At 30.1% G+C, this 13,175-nt stretch overlaps 1 protein-coding gene across 1 annotated transcript in view; it reads right to left on the reverse strand.

The window, feature by feature from the left end:
* LOC126734913 (protein madd-4) overlaps positions 1 to 13,175 on the reverse strand; it is a 531,919-nt gene that overhangs the window by 457,040 nt on the left and 61,704 nt on the right. The window lies entirely within an intron of this gene.

Raw genomic sequence — 13,175 nt, forward strand, 5'->3', positions numbered from 1 at the left:
GCGAGTGCGTGTCACGAGATGAACCGCATTATATACGGTCCGTAGGTATTGTTTCCGCATTCTTTTAATACACAGAAATAAATTTATAATAAAAAAAGATATTATGGTAATGTCTCTCTGATTTCTTCCCCGATCCTAATCCGTTAAACCAACAGATTAAATAATTATGACATCTTCGGCTACTAATTATCCGTTTCCCTCGATAATTATGTTCAAACAGTGGCCCGAAGAAATGCGAGAGCGCATAAAAAGAAATTTATGTATTTAAACATATTAATGGGAAGGGATTGATTTCGCTACCGCGGTCGGTTTTCTTAGTAATGCAAATTGTGTTTGTGTACGTCTTTAGTAATATTTGTATAACACCAGCACCTGGTATAATATTTTTAAGTTTAATAATTATTGATTATTTCCAGGGAATCGGTGTAGCAGAGATGCTAATTCAAGAATGTCGGTTGTTTTATTCCGTCCAATAGAGGTCAATTTTGATGTGATAAATATCGTCAAAATATGACCCAATTTAAAAGAAACAACATAATTTTATTGCCATTATTTAATATCTCTTAGACTGAGATGGCAATGTAAATAACGGGATCTAATTATATTCAGTTTAAAGACTAAACTTCTTAACCCTAGACGAACTAGTCGGCTCAGATATAATCTGATTATTTATATGTATATTAATAAATATTTAATACAAAAACAGTGCAATTAGATTGGATAATATGAACAAGCAACGGTGATTTTTCAAAAGAATTTCTTACTGAGCAAATGTTTGGGGTGGGTGGGGGGGTAAGGGTTGTATTTATAAAAAACAATATTTTTGCAATTTAATAACTAATAGTATAAAAACAGACGTCATGGAAGTTAGCAACAGAATCAGAAACGAAAATCAAATTTTTACAGTCGCCCAGATAAGTTCTGCACGCAATCTATTTTTTTGCATATTTAAGGATTAAATCTGATTTTAAACATTTAAAATAAAGTTAAGAGAAAGACTATAATTACATATAGACAAAAAAAGTGTAGATTTGATTTTTTTTTCGGTATAAAAGATAAATGTTTGTTTAATAATAAATAACTTAAAAAAATCACAGTAATTGTTAAAAATTTTGTTACACCTTCAAACTTGGTGTATAAATAAAAGATAATAAAATACATGATATATCTCAGAGACACACGTTTTTTCACGGGATGAAGGGGTGTAAGCCACCCCCAAATAACTTAAAAAATTGTAGTAATTAGTAATTATTTTGTGACACCGTCAAACTTGGTCTATAAGTAAAAGATAATAAAATACACCATATATCTCAGAGACACACGTTTTTTCAGGGGGTGAAGTGGTGTAAGCCACCCCCAAATAGTTTAAAAAATCGTAGTAATTAATAATAATTCATCCCCTGAAAAAACGTGTGTCTCTGAGATATATCATGTATTTTATTATCTTTTATTTATACACCAAGTTTGAAGGTGTAACAAAATTTTTAACAATTACTGTGATTTTTTTAAGTTATTTATTATTAAACAAACATTTATCTTTTATACCGAAAAAAAAATCAAATCTACACTTTTTTTGTCTATATGTAATTATAGTCTTTCTCTTAACTTTATTTTAAATGTTTAAAATCAGATTTAATCCTTAAATATGCAAATAAATAGATTGCGTGCAGAACTTATCTTGGGCGACTGTAAAAATTCGATTTTCGTTTCTGATTCTGTTGCTAACTTCCATGACGTTAAAAACAGTGTTATTAGATTGGATAATAATATGGACCGGACTAGATTGTTTAGTTGATTTAGTCGATTGATTAGTTGAATAAATAAATAATAAACGATAATAATATATGATACGTTGCTTGGATAATAAAATACAATTATTTTGTTTCTTACAGGCACTCTTGGACTAAGAATTCTATTATCTTGACTTTTTCTGAATAAATTTTAGTAATTTCTTCAAGAAAGACTTTAGACTAGTCTACTTTTTTAATTTTTATTATACAGAGTCAGGTCCGTATCTAGAAATCTAGGCCGTATCGAAAATCTTATAACGTAAAATAAAATTGAAACGACTGGTAACTATAACTCTTTTTTTTTATTTACTTTTTAAAGTTTTAAAGGTGTTCAGGCTATAATTAGAGAAAAATATCTAGCAGCAATATATGTGCACTGTAGTGCTTATTCTTTAAATTTAGCTCTTGCCCATTCCTGTAAGGTTCAGAGTATTAGAAATTGTATTGGAACAATAAAATCTATTGCAAATTTTATAAATTTTTTTAAAAAATCAGCTATGCGCACTGAGATATTAAAAAATAAAATTAAAGAACATGTTCCAAATAGTAAATGGACTAAGTTAACATCTATGTGTGAAACTCGGTGGGTGGAAAATCATGATGGACTAATTAGGTTTACTGAAGTTTTTAAACCCATTTTTGAAACATTAGAAGAACTAAAACAAGTAAGAGACATCGAAACTTCTTCAAAAGCTTTGCACCAGTGAGTTTATTATCAGTATGTTAACAGCGTCCACTTTATTTGCTTTTACTCTACCGTTATGCAGAATTCTCCAGACTGTGGATTTTGATCTATTTAGCGCTGTTGAGCATGTGAATACTGTTATTAGTCAGGTCAGGAATATGAGACTGAATATAGATCAAGAATTCAAAAATATTTGTAAAAAATCTGAAGCTATTATAAAGTCTATAGATGATGAAGAATGCATAAAAATACCTAGAATAGTTTCACGACAGCAGAATCGTTCTAATGCCATGGTAGCTACTGCAGAGGAATATTTTCGAATCACAGTTGCAATTCCTTTTTTTGATCAATTTATAGAAGAACTGATGGAAATCTGCAAGATTTGCAAATCACGAAAAATCACTTTCATTGTTATATTGTCTAGTACCAAATATGTGCGAAGCACACATAGTAAAAATGGAAGACTTGTTACCATATGAGGAATTTTTGGACCTAGATACGTTATCTGCCGAACTACAGTTGTGGAAACAAAAATGGATTAAGCTGCCTCAAGCAGAAAGGCCAAAAAATGCTCTTGATGCATTATCAGCATGTAATCCATCTTTGTTTCCCAATATTCATACTCTGTTGCAAATTCTTGCTACGTTACCTGTATCTACAGCCTCATCAGAACGATCATTTTCATCGCTAAGGCGTTTAAAAGACTATTTGCGCAATTTAACTGATCAGGAGCGGCTAACAGGACTATTGCCCTTTTAAGCGTGCATAGAGATCTTAAATCCTTTTTTAAGGGAAAACAAAGAAATATTCAGTTGTTATTATAATTACTATTTTTAAAATTTTAACGTTGTTAAATGTGTTTTTTAGTTTAAACTGGTATCTTCTTTTAGTAAAACCTATTTATAAATTAAAGTTTTTTTTATCCCTAATATCTCAAATTCACTGCCTAATTTTGGTCCAGATACGGCCCTGTACAGAGTGTCAAGATGTTTCTATAGGCTTCTTTAAAGGAGGTTATCTACCTATAAAAATTAAAAACGTTCTGTCAAAGTTATATTAAAATTTATAGTATAAAACAAATATACTATATAATATAAACCAAGAACTTCTCTGGTCCATGCACATCATGTTAAAAAACAGGGATTTTGCAAAAGAATTTTTTACTGGTAAGTTGTTTTGGGTGGGTGGGGGGTGTAAGGGTAGTGTTGATAAAAAACGTTTTTATTGCATAAAATAATTGCCTTAAAAGAAATAATTTTATTTATTAACTAATTTACTCTCTCAGGTATATAGTAAATTAACTATAATTTATATTATTCTATATTATTTTTAATCCGTAATCACTTATACACAGCATGGAAAGCTTTGCATAGTTTTTATCAAATCAGTCTTTTTGAATGGTATTTTTTAGAATTTCCTTAGTAAATTAGAAAGTTTTTCCTCTAAGGTAATTATTTTCTGCAAAAAAAAACGTTTTTCATTTACACTACCCTTACCCCCCCACCCACCCCCACAACTTACCAGTAAAAAATTGTATTCAAAAATCATTGTTTTATAAAATAATACGCATGAATAACGGCTGGTATCATTTTTGTTTGTTTCTTTATTTCAATTTGATATAATTATATTGTATACAGGGTGTTTCAGAACTATGGGATCAAACTTCTAGGGGTTGTTCAGTGCAACAGTAGAATCCATTTGAGTATAGGAACCCATGTCCGTAAATGTGTCACTACGTCACTACGGCCCTAAGACGCGTTTAAATTTAGAAAAAATATTAATTACCTAAATAGGATCTGATGCATTTATTTTTACCTTTTGTATATGATACCATCACAACAATTGTTCAAAATGTCTTCTGTGATTTAAACGCCGCACATGATTTCAAATGCTGCTGTTATTCGTCCAATTAAGTCTAGCTCTGTAACTACTGGAGTTTCGTAGATTAAAGGCTTTACATGTCCCCACAAGAAAAAATCGACGCTAGCAATCCAACGGTGCCCAAACCGTTGAGCCAAATACTCGCGTACTTGTACAGCAAAGTGAGCCGGCGCTCCGTCATGCTGAAATCACATTTGCTATCTAACGTTTAGTGGAACACTTACAAGGAGTTCAGGGAGAACTTCCTCCAAGAACGCAGATAAATAGGTCCTGTTAACCGTTCCGATAGAAGGTTATGGCCTAATTAAATAATCATCAACAATGCCTGCCCATACGTTGACAGACCAACGATTCTGATGTTTTCTTGGAAAAATTGCATAAGGATTATCTTCGTCCCAAACATGGTTATTCCTATTATCAAAAATACCGTCTCTTGTGAAAGAGGGTTCATCGGCCCACAAAACATATCGTAAAAAATTTGGTTGTGCAATGATGTGATCCAGAAGCCATCGACAAAATTGAACTCTATAGGATGACAATCGGCTGCAGTCATACCTCGAACTTTCTGGAAGTGGTAAAGATGGAGTTGTTGCTCGTGTAGTACCCGCCAGACAGAAGCGTTACTCGTATTCATATTCTTAGCGACGTCACGTCGTCGTTAATCTTCCAAACTGACGTATCTCATTTTTCCTAATTGTTCAGGAGAGCAGATTTAAGTTTTATTGATTATTAGGCTGTAAAATTGGGGACTAATAATTTAGTTAAATGAACATATTTTTAATTTATATAAAGGAAAAATATGTTTACTTTAAACTGTCTAAGAGCGTTAAGATTAAAAACTTTCGGTTTCTTAAATTTTTTGAATAATTTCAGATACAACTATTTGTGAGACCAAAATATCTAAATTAAAATCATTAACGCCCATTTTTTCTTTAGATAATACATCGCTTCGGGCAAATAAAACGAAATTAAAAAACATTTGTTTGTATTAAAAAGTTTTTTATTGCAATTCAAAATTAAACCAAGAAACGCGCATACTTGTATGAAAAGTTATTCATAAAAAAGTAGTAAAAAACAAACTGAACAAAGATTTTTTTTTAAATAGATAAACTTCATCCTAAGAATAATACTGTAGATAACAAAAAATAAAAAGGTCATTCTTAAGACCACTGCCTACTGTCAAGAACGAAAAATAAACAAATAACACAGTTGCGACCTATTTAATGTGGAAGTGAACGATAGAAGTTCTTGTGCTCTTCCAGTCTTATTATGGAAGTCTGACCAATACAGAATGTTTGAAAATCGGAGAACTTCTCCTTGGATACTTTAATAGGTTCTGAATTCAGCTTTCCAGGATATACGTTGTTAAGGTTGACTTTAAGGCGTTTAAGTGACAATGATTTGTATTTTTCTTCAAGATGGCTTGTTTTGAAAAATATCTCATGAGGAGAATTTTTGCTCACCTTAATTACCATAATCTCCATCCATTTTATCTGCTCTCCAGTTTTTACCGATAGAAGTCTTAAATCTCTTGAAAGGCCTTTAAAGTCCAAAAAATCAGTAAATTCAAGGGGGTTAACTTGGTAAGGATGTTGTCTTCTGGCAAGTCTGAAGACTGGATATAGCTGAGAGGGCACGAAAATGTTACCAGCATGGGACACAGCATGTGAAATAGTACTATGCGTAGAGTCTCCTTGTTCTGGCCATAATACGACTCAAAATATCTTAGGGTTATTTCTTCTAGATTTTTATTATGCAAAACTGTATAGAGTAACATTGTAGCCATGATGCTATTTTTATTCTGGCCGCTACAACCATCGCAATACATAGATACTAGTTTCACTCCTTGATCATCGTAACTTTGCAATGCTTTATTTACGCAAGTTGCTATTTCGGATGAGCCCGTTTTGCTAGCACATTCCTCCCAACAATAGCAAAAGCAGGCTTTAGTCGAGATATTATAAAACGTGAAATTAAAAACTGCAAAGCGTCTTATTGCCAAATTATTACACCTTAATACCAAAATATTACACACTGTCTTACCTGAACATTTTTTAGTTTTTACAGGAAAGTCGGCGTCAGTATCTATTATTTTTCCACTATACCACTTATTGGAATAATACATTTTAACCTTAGTGCCTATTTTTAATTGTCCACTAAATAACAGTTCTTTAGAAAAGACGACATTTTTTGTCCCGTCTTTCCACAACACAAGCACATCCATCATAAAAACAGTACAATCGTAAACTTGAAATCAACTACAACAAGCAACAACTGCACGCTGCAACAAACTGACTATCTAACACCGCATTTTATCCAGTCTGCAAAGATTACGCACTTGGATTATTATTCCTGTCAGAACTCGTAAACTGAGTTACGCCTGAAGTGGTTGGATATGTTTAAAAAAATAAATATCTCACAAACTGACGTATCTCGACTTACGTCTGTTTGTGAGAACTAAAATGTAAAATATTTTGATATATGACAAAATGTCTTTCATTTTACCAACGAACCAATGCGAATTGAGTTACGCTACTTTGTGAGATGAAAATTTACTTATTTAGAAGCAAGTTGCTGTAAAAATCACAAATTCGCATTTTTATGAGATACGTCAGTTTGGAAGATTAACGACGACGTGTGCTATTTGATGGTTCATTGGCAACTCGCTGAAGCACCTCTTCTTCAAATTCGACCGTTCTTACGGTTCATGCAACACCAGTATCATGCATCTTGGTCTTAAACATGCCTGTCTCAGCGAGCCGCCGCGCCGATGAACCGCAATAAACTTTTTGTATCCAGGATCCTGTCGTTCGGGAAAACGTTCATGATACAACCGCGATGCTGCTCGTGCATTGCAGTTTGTTGCTCCGTATGCCAAATGCATATCCGCCAAATCTTGATTGGTAAAGCTTTCCATTAGCAATAAATGTTTAAAAATTGTAAGGTATAAAATTTTTAAACATGACATTGATAAGCGTTGATTTTAAACAATTGTTGTTATGGTATCATGTACAAAAGGTAAAAATAAATGCAGCAGATCCTATTTAGGTAATTAATGTTTTGTATAAAAATTTTAACGCGTCTTAGGGCCGTAGTTGCGTATAGTAACGCATTTCCGGACATGGGTTCCTATACTCAAATGGATTCTTCTGTTGCACTGAACAACCCCCAGAAGTTTGATCCCAAAGTTCTGAAACACCCTGTATATTTAATACAAAAACAGTGCTATTAGATTGGATTTTATAAACGAAAAATAGTGATTTTTTAAAGAATTTCTTGCTGGGCAAATGTTTGGGGTGGGTGGGGGGGTTTTGGAAGGGTTAGGATAATGAAAAACGTTTTTTTTTTCGCAGAAAATAATTACCTTAGAGAAAAAACTTTGTTATTACTAAGGAAATTCTGAAAAAAATGATTTGATAAAAACTATGCAAAGCTTTCCATGCTGTGTCTAACTGATTACGTATTAAAAATAAAAAATAATATAAATTATAGTTAATTTACTGTATACCTGAGAGAGTGAATTATTTCTTTTAAGGCAAATATTTTATGTATTAAAAACGTTTTTTATCAATACTACCCTTGCACCCCCCACCCACCCCAAACAACTTACCAGTAAAAAATTATTTTGCAAAATCCCTGCTTTTAACATGATGTGCATGGACCAGAAAAGTTCTTGTTTTATGTTATTCATTATATTTGTTTCATACTATAAATTTTAATGTAATTTTTACTGAACGTTTTTAATTTTAATAGGTAGATAACCTTAAAATAAGCCTATAGAACATCAAGATAATAGAATTCTTAGTCCAGGAGTGCCTGTAAGAAACAAAATAATTTTTGTTTTATTTCCAAGCAACATATCATATATTATTATCGTTTATTATTTATTTATTCAACTAATCAATCGACTAAATCAACTAAACAATCTAATCCCGTCCATAATATTATTCAAACTAATACCGCTGTGTTTATACTATTTTAAACTATTAGTTATTAAATTGCAAAAATATTGTTTTTTATTAATAAAATCCTTACCCCCCCCACCCACCCCAAACATTTGCCCAGTAAGAAATTCCTTTAAAAAAACACCGTTTTTTGTCCATATGATCTAATATATTTGCACTGTTTTTGTATTAAATATTTATTAATATACATATAAATAATCAGATTATATCTGAGCCAGCTAAGTTGTCTAGGGTTAAGAAGTAATGATTCCTTATTGGACATTATATAAATAGAAAACAAACTGAATATAATTAGATCCTGTTGTTTACGTTGCTATCTCATTCTAAGAGATATTAAATAATGGTAATAAAATTATGTTGTTTCTTTTAAATTGGGTCATTTTTTGACGATATTTATCACAGCAATATTTTTTCCAGAAAACATATATTCAATATGTCATTCAATAAGACTGTTTATTTAAAATTGTCTAATTTTTATGTATAAATATTTAATATAAAAATAACGTTTTTATATTGGATAATATGAATGAAAAACAGTGATTTTTCAGAAGAATTTAATCAAATATTTGGGGTATAGTAATCGAATTCCGAAAATTTCTCCTTTTTGTAAACTGAATCGTATATGATATAATATATTCTAATAAATATACCTTGACCATATACAAGTGATAAATATACCAAAACCAAAAATTAAATCATTAAAAAATCGTTGAATTAACCTATATTTAACGTTAATAATATATGATGTGTTGCTTGTGATGTTTTTATTAGGGCCTATAAATTTTTAAACCCGGGCCTGGTTTTTCTCTCAACTGATTATATCTGGGCTTTAGGAGATTATAGTCTCGTGACTTTTATATACAAAAATATGGTTTTCACTCTCTTCAGAGGCGGATTTAGGGGATTTTTTCGATGTTGGATTCTTATATAATAAAATTTCAAAGTAATAAAATTGTTGCATTCAAATCATAATCTTGTTAACTGGATATCCGCCATAGTTTCCCTTAATTGTGTCTTTTTTAATTATACCTTACATCTTAAAAAGAAACGACCTTAACACGACTTTTATGGCCAATATTTGGTAAAGAAAAAAACAACTTTGTACTGTGATCACATTAATTTCATAATAATTATTAATAAAACCCCAAATTTAGAAGTTATTTTTAAAATTAATTGACGTTGAAAAGAACCCTAAACTTTCGGCTTTTTTAACTCATTAAAATGAGCAACTGTAACCAAGTTATATGTATATACGTTCGAAAAGGCGCAAATTTTCATATTAATTACATCCCTTGGCGCGACAAACGAAATTAAATTTCACCGAAACATAAAAGCAAACATCATTCTGGAAAACGGTTTCTTTCCGTTAATTAATTTTACGCATATGAATTCAACTGACTCGCTGATCATTTTACGTTAAAATTAAATCGAAAAATAGTGGATGGATCGTTTTTAGGGATACTTTATACAGGGTGTGTATTTTAATATTACGTCTATTTTATTTATATTAAATGGAACACTATTGAATTCTACAGTCAGAGGATGTAGTTTGATCGAACCATTTTAAGGGTAGAATTAATTAATTAATTTTTGTTGGATCTTTTATTGGTTGCTTTAATTATTTTTTTGCTGTGATTCAAGGTTGATAAAATTTAAAATATACTATCTGGAAAATACTTAGAGAGTGAATGTTCCAGGAGCTAAAAATGTCTGGAAAAGGAACTTGAAGCGTAAGAAAAATCTCTACAGCTATTGGAAAAACTACTTAAACTGCCTCTCCAAAAAAAAATTATTAAAAATGTTGTTAATTGCCCAGAATACTTCAAATCCATGAAAAATAATTTTGGTTATCTAGAGGATTTTTTACGGTTTCATTTAAATCAAGCTGCATAAAAAGTAGGGAAGGAAAACTGGCAAAATAAATCCTAAAACTCGAACCGTAAAAGCTTCCCACCGGCAAGATTTCCACTAAAAAAGAAGAAGAAGAAAAAAAAACAGACGTCGGAGCCAAAGGAAACCCAGGAAAATGCCTCAAGACCAATTTGCCAAAAAGCCCCCTGATTGATGTCTGCGCCGTTTACATTGAATTAACGAAATAAAATTTAAAAAAATCAAATTAAACGCCTGAAAAAGCGAAAGGACCAGGGCATATTTTCGATATCGGTACGAATATAAATCAGATTTTTAAATTTAATTTTCGTTCCGTATATTCGCGGTTGGGACATTCATCGTTCGGGTGAAATATGACGAAATGAACGTTCTATAAATTTTTCACCGATGTTATGTTGGCGGTCTCAAAGTTTTTACGAATTTTAACAACACGAGAGGTGAAAAATATTAGAACCCATCAATTTGACATTTTAGGAAATTATTTTTTTAATCGAATTTAATTTTTTAAGTCCAACAGAGAAGAAAATACAGAACAAAAAATGAGAACTATATTTTTCTTATTTTTTCAAGTATTGAATCAGACTTCGAATACAACTAATTCTGCGAATATACAAATTTCACATTTTAAAAATATCAATTTGTCACGAGCTAAAAAAATTGAAAAAACTAGTGATAGTATGCTTAATGTAAAATTATTAAAGTATTTATTTAGTGACTTTGGATAGACATTATTACATTTAATTAATTCGTGCCTATCAACTGAAAAAATGCCAATTGATTAATTAAAAGTAGTGTAATGATTTAAATATATTTAGTGAATCCTACATACTCTCGACCAATTAATTTATTGCCTTTATCTTTAAAAATGATAATAACGAAGTCAAATTAGTGTATTTGTGGATCTTTAACGTGCTTTGGAGACAATAGACTTTAATATTCCTATTAAGAATAATCCGGAGGACCGGATTAAATCATACTTGGATAAGAGGTATAATAGAGTATGAATAGGACAAAGGTTTTCAAATAAAATATCACGAGGTAGTGTTCTTGGACTGTTGTTGTTTGTTATTTATATAAACGATATCTATAATGTTTTAAAAAAATGTTTCGAATATAGTAGACGTAATTTTAGACGATATAGATTTGACTTTGTATATCATCGAAGCTACAAGTATTTTAAAAATATATAAATATAAATCAAAGACAAAGTTTATGCTAAATATTGAAATTAATAATAATAATAATAATAATAATAATAATAATAATAATAATAATAATAATAATAATAATAATAATAATAATAATAATAATAATAATAATAATAATAATAATAATAATAATAATAATAATAATAATAATAGTGGCATTTATTATGAAAAAGGTTTTTTTCTTACAATAAAAATTTTAAATCTAAACGACTTACTTTAAGTACATTAGCGACACTCATATACGAAAAATTAACGTCGACCTTAGAAAACTAAAAATATTTTAACTCAATTTAACAATAAATACAAAGATTCATACCCACAAGAGGAGCCTCATGTGAATGTACGAGAATAAAATAGATATTTTACAAATAGATACATATTTTGCGAAATTCATAAACATAAAATTATTTACTACAAACAGATGTTGAATCTTTAAAATCGCAGCTCAGATAAGTATTTTATTTGTTACAGGCATATAAGAATCAAGCTTTTTTATTTGTTTCGGAAACATGAATCTTAGAATCACTGTTGAGATACGTTATTAAGAATTACTGTAAAGATAAATGACTTATATTGAAAGAGCCTGTTTTTAATGGTTTAAACAAAGTAAATATTTAATATCACTCTAGAGATAAATATCTGATTTAGTATTTAACCATTTAACAAAGTACAACAAAAAATAAATATTTATCAAATAAACCATACTAAAAAAGGAAAAAAAAACGAAATTTCTTTAAGTATTTTTCCACATCAATGATGGAAATACTTTAACCTACGTTCAAAAGAATATATTGTACATGTGACAAATACGTAAATGACCGTTGACTTTTGAGTCTTTTTACATAACTTTAGGCTTAACCAATACTAGGCTACTAAGGAAAATTTTATTTGCAATTTTTGAAAGTAAAGTTGTCAATTATTAAAAATTTCAGATTTGTCAAAGAGTAATCTTGATGGATAAAGCCTGTCCTATTTAAAAAACTTATGGAAGTTTATGGAATGTCGGTATAGGAGATCTCAGTTTTTTCGACACATATTCAGGACGGTGATCACATTTAAGGTGCTTGTCACCTACTACTCCAAGCTCTTTAATTTGATAAGATTATCTTATTTCTATAGTTAATTATATAGTTATGATTTATATTTAATAGAAGTGCATTGAAGTAAATTATTGCTGTAACAACTAAACGGCATCAAAACATGCTCTTGTAAAATTAATATTCAACAAGTTATTATTAAATCGCTTAATAAAATTTGTTTTCACTTTAACCTGTGTACAGCTACCGTTCAACTTTGAGTCACTTCTATAAAAAAATTTCTTTGCTATAAGCAGTTAACGGTGGAATGAAAAAAAAAATTAATTCTATTTATTGTCAATATGAGTGTTTTAGCTAACTCCGTTATTTTAAATGGGATACACTATATTTTATTACATTTTCAGAATCTACATAAAATTCTGAGGAGTTACATGCCATAGTTTGATGCAACAGTTTTTAAGATATGTTTGATTGAAAATCGACTTTTTTTTAACTTTCAGATGCTATTGAGGCAAAACTATTTGGGACATGGTTTGCACTTTTATGATTTAATTAATTAATATTATTTTATAACATAAAAGTTGGCATCTATGTTTTTATTCCGGACCGAAAGTAGGTCCTAACTTTAACGTTATTTTAAATGAGACACCCTATATTATATGACGTTTTTGGATTCTACGTAAAATTGTAAGAAATTTGAAAGATCGCCTGCTATAGTT

The sequence above is a fragment of the Anthonomus grandis genome, chromosome 4 (assembly GCF_022605725.1).
Source record: "Anthonomus grandis grandis chromosome 4, icAntGran1.3, whole genome shotgun sequence".
NCBI classification, from domain to species: domain Eukaryota; kingdom Metazoa; phylum Arthropoda; class Insecta; order Coleoptera; family Curculionidae; genus Anthonomus; species Anthonomus grandis.